The 16,128-nt window shown below is 43.1% G+C and overlaps 1 protein-coding gene across 10 annotated transcripts in view; it reads left to right on the top strand.

Moving 5' to 3' along the window:
• The window catches only part of CYSLTR2 (cysteinyl leukotriene receptor 2), a 136,886-nt gene that overhangs the window by 94,424 nt on the left and 26,334 nt on the right, over positions 1–16,128 (top strand). For 5 of the 10 annotated variants that reach the window (XM_034665165.1, XM_034665164.1, XM_034665172.1 and 2 more), the window contains one exon: positions 13,842–13,916. The gene's annotated coding sequence lies outside the window, so the exon portion shown is untranslated. The other 5 variants (XM_034665168.1, XM_034665169.1, XM_034665173.1 and 2 more) reach the window with 5 other exon arrangements.

Below are 16,128 nucleotides of genomic sequence, written 5' to 3'. Positions count from 1 at the left end.
TCAAGAAGGCCTGCTTTAATACAATGTGGAACTGAGAGTGAGGGGGCCACAAAACAGAAACTTACAAATGGAGAGAGTTGGATGGTTTGCTTGGTAATTATCCCTTTCCCCCCAAGTGCCCTGAATCTGTATTCCCCAAAAAGAACAGTTTCTAACCCAGTCTTTCTCCTTGTGTATAATCCTACTCATTCTTCATAAAATTATGTCATGTTGCAATTTCCCAATACCCTCTATATTAGGGTTTTCCAGAGAAACAGAACAAATAGGATACGCACACACAGACACATGCATATACACGTACACAAGTTTATTTTAAGGAATTGCCTCATGCAAATGTGGGGGCCAAATTCAAAACCCATGGGACAGTTTGGTAGGCTGGAAGTTCTGGTAAGAATTAATGATGTCTTGAGTCCAAATTTTATAAGACAGCAGGCCAGAGACTCAGATAGGATTTCTATATTGCGGTCTTGAGAATTTCTTCTGTTTGGGGGAATCTTACTTAGTCTTTCTCTCAAGGCTTTCATATGACTAGATGAGGCCAACCTGCATGACAGACGACGCTCTGCTTTACTGAAAGTCTACTGATTTAAGTGTTAATCTCATTTAAAAAATACCTCCCAGCAACCTCTAGACTGGTGTTTGACCACATAATTGACCACCATAGCCTAGCCAAGTTCACACTGACATAAAATTGACTATCACACCTGCCTAGAAGGTAACACTAAAGGAGTTTGATTCATCTGTTTTCTCTGTGGAATGTTTCTACTCTATTGAATGTATAATTTTTGTGAAAGTGTCTTCTCTGAACTAGGATTCTTTCAGATTCTTAATAGTAGGCTCTAGTTTCAATTCATCTTTCCACCCTCTCCTCAAACCTAGCACAATACTGTGTATTACCAGCTCCTGCGCTGAGCACTTCACACACATTAACTTGGTTATCCTGCAGAACAGCCCCATTCGGCTGCTACGCTATTGTTATCATTTCATGGGGAGCAAAGAGGCTCAGAGAGGGTGAGTCACATGCACACTCACAGACAGAGCTGGAAAGGGTGAGGCAGGGTGGAGCCCATGCTGGTCTGTTGTTCCTGGCAGATAGCCAGCATTTCTCCCAAGATTCCTTCTGCCATGAAGGCCCTCCTTCCTCCTGGGGCTCTGCTTCTGTCCCAGAGCCAGCTCCTGCCCCACAACCTCCAAGAAGCCTTTTTCTGCAGTGCTCTCCTGTAGGAAGAAGAGCCTGTCAGAGCCAGTTAGGGCAGCAGCACCAGCTGTGCCCTGGACCGAGAGGGAGCTGGATGGAAATTCAACCCTTGCTCCCTGGCCACTAGAGAGCCCTGGGTTGTAGGTAGCTGATGAAGCTACACTTTATTCCTCCAGGGCCCCACCAGCACAAGCACTCAGGAATGTTTACTTTCTGCCTCTCTCTACTAGGCAGTGACTCTCTTGAGGACAGGACCCATGTCTTAGGTATCGTTGTATACCTCCAACCAGCATGGGGACTGATACAATTCTGCTTAATGTCTGCTGAACAAATGGATAAGAAAAAAGAGTGAAGAAAGGGAGGAACCTAGATGTATTTTTTTTAAGTTTGCAAAATTATTTTGTTTCTTTCTTCATCCATACACACGTATTATTGAGCATCTACTATGTGGCAGTCACAGTATAGACAATGGGGCTACAAAGACATGTGAGGAGTTCTCCTTCTGGCCTACTGGAGAAACTCCTTTATTCTTTCCTACTATTTTATACAGAGAGGAAAAACAACAGCCTTGCAGCAAGCTGGTTCCTTAATATATCCTACCACGTTTCCTGGGGTTTCATCTTTCCAGGCTCCTAATTACCTAACATGTTCAAAACAGAAGAGCCTTTTTATATACACCAGGAGAAAGAATTTATAAACACTGACATTCCTGGAGTGTGGAAAATTTGGATTTCAGAATGCCTTCTTCACTGCATGTTTCCCATCTGTTTGTGTTTCTACAGCATCTACTCCCCTGCCAAACCCCCCTCTCTCCACTCCACCAGGACAGAGCCCAGGCTGGACTGCCGGGCAGAGCTCCCTCCCTACTGGAGCAGAGGGTAGTGCTAATTGGGTCCTGAGAAGTCATCATTAGGAGCCTCATGGCTCATCTGCAAAAAGCAAAGTGAATTGGCTCGTCTGGGCAGTTCCTAAGCGTCTTGGTTCTTTGGACCTCCCTAATGACTCAGATGAAATAATGCAATTCTCTGGGCTCTGTGAAATTCCGAGGTCTCCAGCTATTAAATCAACTGCAAAGTACTCTTTAAATACTTGAATGCATGAGGCATTTTGTGTTACTGTTTTCATGAGCCATCCGCTTGTGCTCATTCTACTGAGCATGCCCAATTGAAGAGGAACATGCTGGCCCCATTTTCAGGGCTGTTGAGACAGAGAGAAGCCTGATAAATTCAGAAAGCTGTAATGCCAAATGAATGAATGCCATGGAAAAGCCTAGCAATGCTAAGAGGAGCCCATCATTTCTGTGAATAAGTAGAAATCCCTTAATATCGACAGATGGTTTATAATATCAAAAGGATCTATGGTGGGTATCCCAGGCATTTGCTAATGGTAGGACGATGCATAATTACTCAGTGTCTCTGAAATGTGGGTACCTCATTATTTAGGCGATGTCTCATCTGACAATATCTCAAAGGGTCATCGCAACGACTATGTGGCTATCTGTGGGGCAGTGCCTGCATGGGCCGGGTGCACGGAGGGTGCCCAGTAGCTGACTGTGGGGCCATCTGAGTGTGGTGAACACATGCCCCTCATCAAGCAAGGAGCTCATCAGAGAAGCCCATCCATCACCTCACATGGGCTGGGGTGGTAGAGTTGCCAGAGACCAACCAGGAACACAGAGCCCAGTCTGAGTTTTTAAAACAGGGAAGGTTTATTCTGTGGTGGAGGAGCTGAGACCTGAGGGAGATACGGTAACACAGAGATTTGCACAGTGGGAGGCTATTACCATGGTGGCTGCAGGGACAGAAGGAGGACATGGCCTTCCCCAAGCTCAGAGGTCGACTTGCAGAAGGTGGGGCCATGGTGAGCCAGGCAGGTGGGAGCTGGAGCTGCAGAAGAAACACAACTGACATCAGAAAACCCCCCTGAAGAGCAAATGGGAAGAGATACCCAGGCTTCCCGCCCCCTTCCTCCACACCCCACCTTCCACAAGAGCCAAATCCAGCCAGAAGCTGGGCTTCCCTGAGGGTCAGAAGCATGCAGCCTCCAGGGGTGAATCTGCTGCCCCACCACAGAGAGAGCAGAGCAGAAGGTGGGGTGGCAGTGAGGAAGAGAGCGGAGGGCAAGCAAGCCCAGGCTCTGGCTGCCCCCTGGGCTTCAGACCCTGCCTCAGTGCTAAAGGAACCGGGTGAATGGTCTGGCTCGGAGGTCTTCATCTGGGGTGACCGCCTATTTCCGACTTGCTCTTCCCCTCTTATTCTTGTCCCCAAACTTCCCATGCCTCTCTATGTCCCAAATGTCCCTGAGGTGTTCTGCTCAAGCTGGGCCATCCTTCTGTCTCTGGGGGAAAGGACCATCACCATGCTGCCATTGTGCCTGCTGTTGAAATGCCTGAGCACAGGCAGGGCCTGGGCTGGCCAAGTGTAGAGGGGAATCGGGGTCTCACCACCACTTCTGCCACTCTGCCCAGAACTGGACAGAAATTGCTCATAGGGTCTCTCGGGGAACCCTGGGGGCTCTGGCACAGAGCCTGGGCATAGGGTGGGAGATCAGGAGAGTCTCCCACCCCTTAGCCACCTACATTAATTCTTAAAGCTCTGGCTTCATACTCAGACTCGACCCAGGGAAGGCAGAGAACAGAACATTCCTCAGGGTTTTTGGTAGCACATTTGCTATTTTTCTCAAGAGTTTTTCTTCTAAAATCCACCCCGTTAAACTTCACGTTACAAAATCCCCCTTACATTCTATTATTGAAACTAACCCAGAGCATCCACAGTGGTCCATCACCCTGAATTTGGGAAAAGCTTTATGCATCAGGTGAACAAAAATAACCCTGAAAGCAGTTTATTCTTCCAACTACAGTGCATCCTGTTGACGGAATAGAATTCAATCATTAAAATATTTAATCTGAAGTGGGAAAATGCTTAAAGGTGTTAGTGGAAAAAAGCAGGATGCAAATTTACGTCAAACAAAGGAAACACCAACTGCGCAAATAACAGCACAGAAAAATGCCTAGAAGGGAATGTACTACAATGTTGCCTTTTAGGGGATGGCACTGTAATTGATTTTTGTGCAAAGAAACTAAGTATAGCTCAGAAATTCCTTGTATTCCTTATCTTTGTGTCCTTCCTTCCCCTCTACCACGGAGAGGGTCCCAGTGTGTTTCTAAGACTGTACAACTAACCTGCCAAGATTGGACCAGACTATCTCTTGACTCTCTTCAGGATTCTCACCTGGCCACCTGCCACCTCAGGCCAAGGTGGGAATTAAGAAGGCACTCCCTGCCTGGACCAAAGCCACGGAGGGCAGGGAGAGTGTTGAGATCCCGTTTAAGCAGGGCTCATGACAACACTGTTGAGATTTGGAATAAACCAGAAGGGACTGATGAGCAATTACAGATTTGAAACTAAACTAGCAAGTTTCATTGAATTTTCTTCTGTACCATGCATTTTGTTGAGGCTCTAATTCTGTGTCGTTGTTGTTGTTAAGGATGCTATGTTGTTAGGCACTAATTTATCCCAAGTGACTTGACTATTTGCTTCCTCTGAAAGGCCTAGGATAAGCAGCAGGAGATTTTATGGTCTCCCTGAGGGGTGGCAGAAAGGGAGAAGGGGTCTGATAGAGGGAATGAAGGGGGTAAAGATAACTTTGGTTCCCTCCACATAGAAAGCTCAGCTTGAACCCAGTTTTAAGAGCTGTACCATGGGAAATGGACCTGCTCCTTCCCCAAGGCTGTTGACTGGGTCTCTCAAAGACTAGACCTGGAGTCTATTGACGCTCATTCTTATGAAAATTCTGGGAGGGAAACTCACCTCCTGTTAGAATGTCTAACTTGGCAACTCATCACCAAAGTGTTCAGAGGCACCTTGCAAAGGGGCCGTGTGAGGGTTGGAGTCTGTATCACGTGACCAGCATATAGCACATTTCTCCCCATCTCCTCCCTGCCCCTCATCAAAACTGGACTGAAGCGGCCATTAATGCTCACTCCAGCGTCACTGCCTCTCCAGAGAGTTGATCCCGCTCGGGAAGCTAAGTTGTTCCTTTGAAGGGAGAATCAAATACAAGAGGCTAAAAATCAAAACATTAAAATAGAAGGATTTTTATTTTAGTAAAAATAAATTTTAAAAATCCACTACAGATTAGTTAAACTTATTGGTCAACTGATCACTTTCTCCCTGATTTCAGGTCTTCATGGTGGAGGAAGGTTAGGTATATGTGTTCCCCAGGGCTGCCAGAACAAATTACCATCAGTTGATGGTTCAAAACAACAGAAATTCATTCTCTCACACTTTTGGAGGCCAGAAGTCTGAAATCAAGGTGCTCCGTCTGGAAGCTCCGGGGAAATCCTCCCTTGTCTTTTCTAGTTTCAGGTGGCTTCAGGAATTCCTTGGTTCGTGGTTGCACCTCTGTAACCACTCCACCTGGCCTTCTCCTCTGGGTGGCTCTGTCAAAAGTCCTTCAGCCTCTCTGTTACAGGCATAACTGCGACTGCATTTTAGGCCCACTTGGATAATAAAGGAGAGACTCTTCTCGGGATTCTTCAGTTAGTCCCAGCTTTTGCCACATAAGGCAATATTTGGTAATCTTTCCAAGCACCAGAGAATCCACACTGGGGAGGGGAAGTACTTCAACAGTACATATGCTTTGTAGGTGGTTTTCTTGTTTTGGTTTGGTTTTGGTCTTTAAACTGAAACATGAAGGCTTGGGAGCAGCCCAGTCGTTAGTCATCACTATAGTAAACTAGTAAAGTCTGGGGTAGGCTTTGTTTCACTCAACATCAAGCAGTGCCTGAGGAGTGATTGCTCAAGTGATGGCTCAGAGGGAAGGAGGTCCTAGAGGGTAGGATGTAGGAGGATTCATCCCGCGAAAGCTGCGGGGCCACACTTCCCGTCCTAGTAAACCCTGCTGGCTTTGTATACAAACTTCTGTATATCCAGTATAAGTAAGGAGTAAACATTAAAACTGTTTAGTGTTAACATCTATTCAAGGATTATGATTTGTAAGCAATTGAGCCACTGAGAACACAATCTACTCTGATTGAGAATACTCTGGGCTTAGTATGGGGTCAGATCTTTGGTGCCACCATTCAGCCCACTACACTGGGTAATTTTTTTTGTTTGTCTTATGAGACCTCCTGTGCATAAACTTTGGTGCTTTCTAAATCTCCTGAGCTTGGCTTCTATCCTTTCCCTTTGTTAATGACCTAAATAGAAACATGACTCCCACGGATTTCTTCCTTGGTGTTTAATCTTGGATTATGAAAATAAGCTACTTTCTCTGATGCCCTAGCGTGTTAACAGTAGTTCTGACTTTTTAGGAATCCCAGGATTGTGTTTACAAGAACATACCTGCTAGGTTCAAGCTTATGTCTCTTAAACTCTTGAGTAAAACGTTCTGTGATTGGTGCATCAGTGTAATCAGCAAGAAATTGACCCTGAATTTCCCTAATTCACTTTGTTATCCAGGACCCACTGAGATCTCCTTGGAAATCAGAGCTGAGTCCCATCTTTCCTGCAGGAGTTCTGCAGGCCCTTAAGAGTTCCAGACAAGTTCTCTGGGCACTGAAACATGCTGCACACGAAACAGTCTGACTTCTTTTTTTTCCTCAAGGTTGTCAGGAACAACAAATTAGAAAAATATGTTGATTTATTTTTCTGCTGTCTCAGGATTTTATTTTTCTGTTTAAAGCGATGAATCCTTTCCGTTTCTCCATTCACCATCCTGGAAATCTCATATTACAATGAGATTGCATCTCTATGTTATCAGGCAAAGTGGTACAAAGAAAGACTTTCTAATGGGTCCTTTCCAGTGCAGTGACAGCCTGCCTTTGGAATGTTTAGAAATTCCAGATGGTCTAAAAATAAAAGGAAGTCTTGATGAGATTTCTCCTCTACCAGAGGTTTACAGAATCAGAGGTAGAGGGGAAAAAAGGTTTTCCTTTCTTATCTTTCTAACCATTGAAGAAAGTCTTATTTTCCTTCTTGAAAACCTGATATGCAAGAGTTAGTTCTGGGTGTGTAGGGTTAAATTTTTTTCACTGTTTTTATTTTAATGAGTTGGACATTAATCAATTTGCTAGATTTTGGGGGTAGGAGAATGAAAACCTATAGTGATTGCTTCTAGACTTTGTTTCTCAAACTCTTTTTTCCCCAAAGGTGAGAATACTAATGTAATATTTATACACTGTTAATTTCCACTTGGGTCAATCGAATGCTGGAAACAGAGTCCCAGGCCTGGGAATAACCTTGTTCTCCGAGCAGCAGCCTTGGCACCAGCCCCTTCACAGCTCCACGGAGAAGCAGCACAGATAAGCCCCCGTCCTCACCCCCAGGTTCTGCGGTGTCAAGGTCACATCACCACACTCTCCCGTCCACAGCCATTGCTGGAGAGCTGTGGGACATTCATAGAGTGGTTCTAGAAGCCTCTTTCCTCTTCATGTTCACAGCAGCAGCAGCCCAGAGCTTTTGAGGAAGACCTTTTTTTTTTTTCCCTCCAAGTTTCAAGATTTTTGTCACCTGTGGGACCCACAGATGGGGTGAGGAAGGATTTGCCATTCCAGCACCTATCACCAGGCCAGGGTCCAGGCTGGGAGGGGATGGGGCAAGGTGCTAGAATCAGTGGTTTCCAGGGTTCTAGGAGACCTAGGGTGAGGGTGTAGTCAGAGCCAGCTTGTCTTTCGTGTGACCTTTGGACTGCCAGAGGACACTGGTAGAGTGGGGTCAGATGGATGGGCCCTGGGAACTGTCCACAGCTTCTCAGGCCCCCGCGTCGGGTTCTGGCTGCTGTCGCACCAGCTGCTAGCCCTGAGCTCCTTAGAAGGTCCGAGCCTCCGCTGCTTCGAAGAATCAAGATGATCTGTAAGGTCTGTTACAGGTCCAGCAAACAAACTATAAACAAGAGCAACAAACAAAGCCTTCCTTGTTTACTTCCAAGGAAGCGTTTGCTGTTTTCTATCCAACACAACTAAACTTACCATTTTGTGCTACTCCTGGGCCCTAAAATAGTGCTTTTTATTTTGGGAGATAAACAAACAGTTCAGTTTGGTACATGGGAAGGGAGCAAGGGAGCCATGAACTTTGAAGGGAATGTGACTTGAAAGGGAGGCTGGAGTGGGTCCATGGAGGCAGACTGCTCGTACATGGGCAAGAGGAACCAGTGCCCTGGGCGTCATGCTTTGGAGGACCCCTCTCTGGTCCTCCTCCAGCCCTTTCTGTCCCAAGGGCGCCTGGAGTCTGTGGAGCTAATCTCCCCCAACTTTGCTGTCAAGAATTTGCTCAGGATACTTGAGAATTCACCGGCCAAATGTCCCCAAGGGCTTGTGACTGCCTCCCCAGATGTGTCAGAACATATAGTTTGTGGAGCTGTCTTGTCCTAGTGGTGGCCAAGGGCAGCTGTTTGGAGGGGTGGGGGCAGGGTTATGGACAAAAAAAGGTGGACTGTCCACAGGCATAAATGTGGGACTCCTAATAATGTGTGAGGGGGCCAAGGGTAGGACCAGAACGTGGGCAGTTGCAGACATCGGAGGCGGCCAGAACCCCAAGGAGTAGGACGAGTCTACACAAACATAGAAGTTCAACAATTTAGGAACAAATACATGATATTAAAGAAATAGTGATGGTGATGAATAGTATAAAGCAAAATAAAGCAGGTTAAGGTAGGGATAAAGTGTGTGTATGGAGGGGAGCTCTTTTAGAAAGGGAGATCAGGAGGGGCGCCTGGTTGGCTCAGTCAGTTCATCGACTGCCTTCGGCTCAGGTCATGATCTCTAGGTCCTGGGATCGAGCCTTGCATGAGGCACCCTGCTCAGCTGGGAAGCCTGCTTCTCCTTCTCTCTCTCCCTCTGCCCCTAGTCCTTGCTCATTCTCTCTCTCTCAAATAAAGTCTTAAAAAAAAAAGAAAGGGAGATTGGGAAAGTCATCTCTGGGGTGGTGGCATTTAAGTAGAGACCCAAATGAAGTGAGGGAGTTGGTGGCAGGGACATTCGGGCACAGGTGCTTGGAATAGCAGCAGGATACTCAGAGAGAGCAAGTTGGACAGGTATGTAGGACGGACTGATAGGTCCGGCCTTTTTAGACTGGAAGGATTTTTTTTTTTTTTTGACTCTAAGGATTTTTATTCTGAGAATTTCAAGAAATCATTGAGGAGTCCTGAGCAGGAGACTCCCATGATCTGATTTACTCTTAAAAAACTTGACGGTAGAGTAACAAAAGTGGAAATGGGAAGACAATTAGGTAGGATGTTGGTATTGTTTTTTTTAAAAAGACTTTTCCAATTTATTTTAAAAATTACTTATTTTTAAAAATGTGTAAAATATATATAACATAAAATGTACCTTTTTTTAAAGATTTTTTTTTACTTATTTATGTGACAGAAAGATAGCCAGTGAGAGAGGGAACACAGCAGAGGAGTGGGAGAGGAAGAAGCAGGCTCCCAGCGGAGGAGCCTGACGTGGGGCTCAATCCCAGAACGCCGGGATCATGCCCTGAGCCGAAGGCAGACGCTTAACAACTGCACTACCCAGGCACCCCAAAATGTACCATTTTTAAGCGTACAGTTCAGTGGCGTCAAGTCCATTCACATTGTTGTGCAGTCACTATCCATCTCCAAAACTGTCTTCATCTTATAAGACTGAAACTCCATATCCATTAAATAACTCCTCATTTCTCCTTCCTTTAGCTGCTGGCAACCACCCTTCTACTTTCTTTCCCTATGAATTTGACTATTTTTTTAAAATTTTATTTATTTATTTTAAGAATACAAAAGTATTTTTATTTTTTCATTTAATGATGCGAAACACAAAGGTGATTTGACATCCATTCACATATCATTTTTTCTGTCACGTTTATGACTCAACAGATTGGTGGACCTGAAGGAGCTGGTATACTCATTATATGGAGCATACTGCATTAGTATTTCAATAGTTTATTCCAGCCCATTTCTTCTTTGATTCTCTAAAACATCTTCATTATGTTGTTTGATGAGATAGAGCCACAAGAAGATGGAGGTGGCCAAGGTCAGTCCAACTCTCAGCCGGTCAGGTCTATCACGTGGTGGCTTCCACCTGTAGAACTTTGATCACGCTAAAGAGCCTCTTGCGAGCCTGGCCAGAGCCAGCAGCTTGCACAAGGGGTGCGACAATGTGGGTGTTGCCATCTTGCTGGGCTGGGCCCCCAAATTTGACTACTTTAGATAGCTCCTGTAAGTGCAATCATACAGTTTTTGTCTTTTTGTGACTGTCTTATTTCACTTAGCATATGTCTTCAAGGTTCATCCATGTTGTAGCTTGTACTAGAATTTCCCTCCTTTTCTTTTTAAGATTATTTATTTATTTATTTTTGCAAGAATAAGAGACAGAGAGAGTGTGTGCACGAGCCAAGGGAGGGGCAGAGGGAGAAGCAGACTCCCTGCTGATCAGGGAGCTGAATTTCCTTCCTTTTTACTGCTGAATAATATTCCATTGTATGTATATAGTATATTCTGTTTATCCATTCACCCATCAATGGACCCTTGGGTTACTTCCACCTTTTGGTTATTGTGAATAATGCTACTATGAGCATGAGTGCACAAATAGCTCTTCAAATGTACCTGGGTATGCCGTACGTGCTTTCAGTTCCACTCAGAAGTGGAATTGCCGGATCATGTGGAATGTAATTCTATTTTAAATTTTTTGAGAAACTACACACATCCTACCAGCAATTCACAAGAGTCCAATTTCTTCACAGCCTTGTCAACACTTGTTATTTCTTTTTCTTTTTCTTTTTTTGGTAATGGTCATCTTAATGGGTAGGAAGTGGTATCTTACTGTGGTTTTGACTTGCATTTCTGTAATGATTAGTGATGTTGCGTATCTTCTCATGTGCTTATTAGCCATTTGTATATTTTCTTAGGAGAAATATCTCTTCAAGTTCTTTGCCCATTTTTAAATTGGATTGTTAGTTTTTGTTGTTGTTGAGTTTTGGGAGTTCTATTTTTATTCTGGATATTGTCCCTTATCAGATATGTGTTTTGCAAATATTCTCTACCATTTTGTGGATTATCTTTTTACTCTGTATAGGTGTCCTTTGATGCACAAAAGTTTATAGTTTTGTTAAAGTCAAACCTGTCTATTTTTTCTTTTATAGCCTGTGTCATATTCAAGAAATCATTGCAAAATCCATGAAGCTTTCCCCTATATTTTCGTCTAGAGATTTATAGGTTTAGCTCTTATATTTAGGTCTTTGATCCATTTTGAATTTTTTTGTATGGTAACAGGTAAGGGTCCAGCTTCATTCCTTTGCATGTGGATATCCAGTTTTCCCAGAACTATTTGTTGAAAACATTGTCTTTTCCCATAAAGGCACCCTCATCAAAAGTTATTAGAACATATATGTGAGAGTTTATTTCTGGGATCTCTATTCTGCTTCATTAGGCTATTACATCTATCTTTATGACAAGATGATACTGTTTTGATTACTGTGTGTTGTAGTAAGTTTTGAAATCAGGAAGTATCAGTCCTCCAACTTTTGTTCAAGATTGTTTTGGCTATTTGGGAGTCCTTGTAGATGCCATATGAATTTTATTTAATTTTTTTATAATAATTTTTCATTATGTTATGTTAGTCACCATACAGTACATCCCTAGTTTTGATGTAAAGTTCCATGATTCATTACTTGCATATAACACCCAGTGCACCGTGCAATATGTGCCCTCCTTAATACCCATCACCGGCCTATGCCAATCCCCCACCCCTCTCCCCTCTGAAGCCCTCAGTTTGTTTCCCAGAGTCCATAGTCTCTCGTGGTTCATTCCCCCTTCTGTTTACCCCCCACCTTCATTCTTCCTTTCCTTTTCCTACCGAACTTCCTGCTATTTCTTATGTTCCATAAATGAGTGAAACCATATAATTGTCTTTCTCTGCTTGACTTATTTCACTTAGCATAATCTCCTCCAGTGCCGTCCATGTTGCAGCAAATGTTGAGTAATCGTTCTTTCTGATGGCTGAGTAATATTCCATTGTATATATGGGCCACATCTTCTTAATCCAGTCATCTGTTGGAGGGCATCTCTGCTCCTTCCACAATTTAGCTATTGTGGACAATGCTGCTATGAACATTGGGGTGCATATGGCCCTTCTCTTTCACTACTTCTGTATCTTTGGCCATGTGAATTTTAGAATAGATTTTTCTGTGTCTGAGAAAAACATCATTAGGATTTTGATAGAGATTGTATTGCATTTGTAGATTGATTTGGGTAGTATTGATGTCTTAATAATATTAAGTCTTCCAAACCATGAACATGGGATGTCTTTCCATTTATTTATGTCTTCCTTAATTTCTTTCAGCAATGTTTTGTAGTTTTCAGTGTACACGTCTTTCATCTCCTTAGTTAATTCCTAAGTATTGTATTTCTTTATTCTTCTTGATGTTATTGTAATTAGAATTTTTTAACATTTCTTTTTGAATTGTCCATTGTTAGTGTATAGAATGCAACTGATTTTGTGTGTGTGTGTTAATTTTTATTCTGCAACTGATGAATTTGTTTATTCCAACAGTTTTTGTGTGTGGAATCTTTAGCGTCTTTTACATAATAAGATTACATCATCTGCAAACAGACATAGTTTTACTTCTTTCTTTCCAATTTGGATGTCTTTTAGTTCTTGCTTAATGTTACTGCAGCATTCTATCCAAGAAATGATGACGATTTTAATGGGGGCAGGGGAAGTAAGAAGTGGTTGGATTTAGGACACATTTTGCAGGTAGAACAAACAGAATTGGTTGGCTTGGGTATTGGTTGTGGGAGAAAGGGAGGAGTTAAGAATGATTTCTAGGCTTACAGATAAAGTAACTGGCTGAATCATTGTGGTGCCATTTGATTACTTGGGGTAGATGGGGGAGTGTATGCTTGGGAGGGGCCATATTACATGTATCCGAGGATGTGGACAACATAAATAAAAGCAAGAGAATATGGTAGGAAGAGGTCAGAAGACGGACTTCTGAGGCAAACTCACATTTAGAAAAGGAGGAGAAGAAGAGGCATCAGAAAGGAAAGCAAAAAGAAGCAGCCTAAGGGGTAGAAAAGAATGAGGAGAGTCAGAGAAACAAAAAGGAGAAAGTTTCAAGGAAGTGGCCTAAATTGCACAATGAAATGGGGAAGGAAGATGAGGACTGAGCAAGGACCCTTTATGTGAGCAGTGAGGAGGTCATTGGTGACCTCCAAAAGAGCATTTGCAGCAGATTGGGGAAGGCCTCTGCCCATGTGCAAGAAGTTGTAAAAGCAAGTGGGTGATGGGAAGTGCTCTAAACAGCTCTAAAGTGCTATACCTGTAAGGCGTATAATGCAGCATTGCTGTTACTGTTGTCACGGAAACAAAAACCATTTAGGAGAACTAACAGCCACTTAATACCCCTGAGTCTAGCCCATCACATTCCCATGATCTGCTGTGAAACATGCTAATGGAAACAGTCCTTAGGGGGAGAGGGCTAATCCAGGCTTCTTCCTTTTAGATATAGTCCCTAACTGAAATAATTCCCCCTTCTTGTTGAGAAGGAAGCCAGACTAACACCCACACCAGACAGACCAGCTGACCAAAGTTCCTTATTCTCTTGCTGTTAGCCGAAACTTTTTATAAAATAAATTTGCTGTTTTGCTTTTCTTTTAATTAAACAAGCTGAATTACTTGGAGGAGGAAGCCGGAGGAATAGAGGAGACAGAGCAAAGCCAGCTGGAACACAGAAACCCTCGGGTAAGCATTTTTATCTTTGTTTTGTTAATTCGTTATTGAGAATTAGACCTGGCTGATCACTTCATAGTCGCAAGCATGCTTTCTGAAAAGTAAGTTAATTTTGTTCTACTGTAAATTTTTCTCTACCGTATATGTGGCCGTTTAAAAGATGTTGGGAAAGTACAAAAAAGGAGAAGAAAGTAAAACCACCACTGAACTAGTCTCTATTGATATCTTGGGGGGTATTTCTTTCCATTCTTTTTTTGCATGTCTGCATATAACTTTAGTTTGATTTTCACAGTTGTGTCCATACAGTGTGGATTACTTGATGTCCATTTTTTCCATTGAGCATAAACTGTTTCTACATTGCTGTAAATTCTTCATAATCATAATTTTAAATTGCTGGATACTGTTGCATTGAGGAGATTTACCATACCTACGTCAAGCATTCCCCTGGTTTTGACCAGATAGCATCTTTCCTATTTTTCATAGACTGCATCATTTTATTGTGTGAAATGTATTTTTTCCTGTTAGGGGAGAGAAGGTTTTTCGGGGGAGAGGAGGTTAAATTTGAGAATGTAGGTGTCAGTCGTTTTACTGGGAGGTTAAATGAGAGGGAGAGCATGTGTGAGAACGTATGTGTGTATCTGTTTATTACCCCTTTGGGACCTGCATCTGATTTAGCTGCACATTCAGCCAGAATCACCTGATTCTGAGGAAATTTAAAAAGTATCCCTAGAATAACCAAAACTTTGCTTTTGGAGATAAGCCAGTCATCTGTAGTAGTTTTTGTTCTGTTTTGTTTTTTTCAAAAAATTTCCCAGGTTGTTCTAATGGGTGGCCAGCGTGTTAATAGCTGTCATTTATACCTAGGTCATTTGAAATATTTTCCTATCTCTGACACATATCTGAGATCAATACGTATTAAGGGAAGGAGAGGTAGAATTTCGGGCAAGCGACCCAAAATCCCTTTGAATACTGTATTAATAATATAGAAGTAATTTATGGAAACATAAAATGAACAAAACCTCTAGAAATTTTTTAAAAAGTTTTTATTTATTTATTTGAGAGAGAGAAAGTGAGTGAGACAGAGAACACAAGCAGGGGGAGAGGCAGGCAGAGGAAGCAGACTCCCCGCTGAGCAGGGAGCCCAACTCAGGGCTCAATCCCAGGACCCCAGGGCCATGACCTGAGCCGAAGGCAGACGCTTAACCAACTGAGCCACCCAGGCACCCCCAAACCTCTAGAAATTTCTATCATCCACCTTAACCACATAAACTCTTGAGATAAGAATCTACTTATGAATTTCAATTTACTGAGGCTTTAAAGAGATGGATTTGTTTCCAGTGCATTGGTTAAAAGTTAGAGAGGTTGAGGCTCCAGACTGTTCCAAATGAATCAAAATTATGCCCAGCATCTGTTAGTATTCTGCCTTCCTATGGGCCTGGGGTCGTCAGGGGTACAACACAACATAAACAACACCTGTTCTGGAAGAAAAATAGCATCTTTTTGCAATGTGCTCATTGCCATGCGTCAGGATCACTTTGGGCATTTTTAATATCTCATGTGGATTCCAGACTCAAGGACTCCCATTTTTCAAGTTTGTTTTACACACCAGACGTCTGAGGCACAATAGTCCTCCAAGGCTCAGCCTGGAAGATAAGAGACTAACAAGGGCTTGTTACCCCGTGGGCTCTCCTTAATGCAGCAGCGAAGCTGGATAATGCAGAGAAAGGCAAGCATTTGTCTGGGTTGCTCAGCTTTGCTGTAACACCTTATCAAATGTATGTCCGAACCTCCAGCACCGCATCTGTGATTTTCTTGGGTCACTGACCACTGCCTTCTTTGTACCGGAGTTACTTATGTGCAGGGTCTCAATCCCTCTGCTGACCAAGAACGCCTGAGGATGGAGTCCTCACAGAAAACCTAGCACATGGGTTCCATTAAGAATAGATGGAAAGGTATAAATAAATTAATTCATCAATAAATGTGGAGTTAACAGCTTATGTTTATCTCTGTTGAACCCATTAACTTCTTTATATTAACTCATCTGTAGAGAAAATGGTACAATGTGTGGCAATATTTAAAGGAAAACTTCTCCTATTGGATTGATGACTTGGTGGTGGTATGGGCTGAATGAAGCCTTTGACAAAGAAAGTAATGGAAGCTGGAGCAGTGAGTTGGAACCAAAGAATCGCTAAGTTGGAAGGGTCCTTAGGAAGAGTCGGGTTCA

Source organism: Ailuropoda melanoleuca, chromosome 7 (genome assembly GCF_002007445.2).
Source record: "Ailuropoda melanoleuca isolate Jingjing chromosome 7, ASM200744v2, whole genome shotgun sequence".
In the NCBI taxonomy this organism is placed as follows: Eukaryota; Metazoa; Chordata; class Mammalia; order Carnivora; family Ursidae; genus Ailuropoda; species Ailuropoda melanoleuca.
This window is presented reverse-complemented; position numbering and strand designations above follow the sequence as displayed.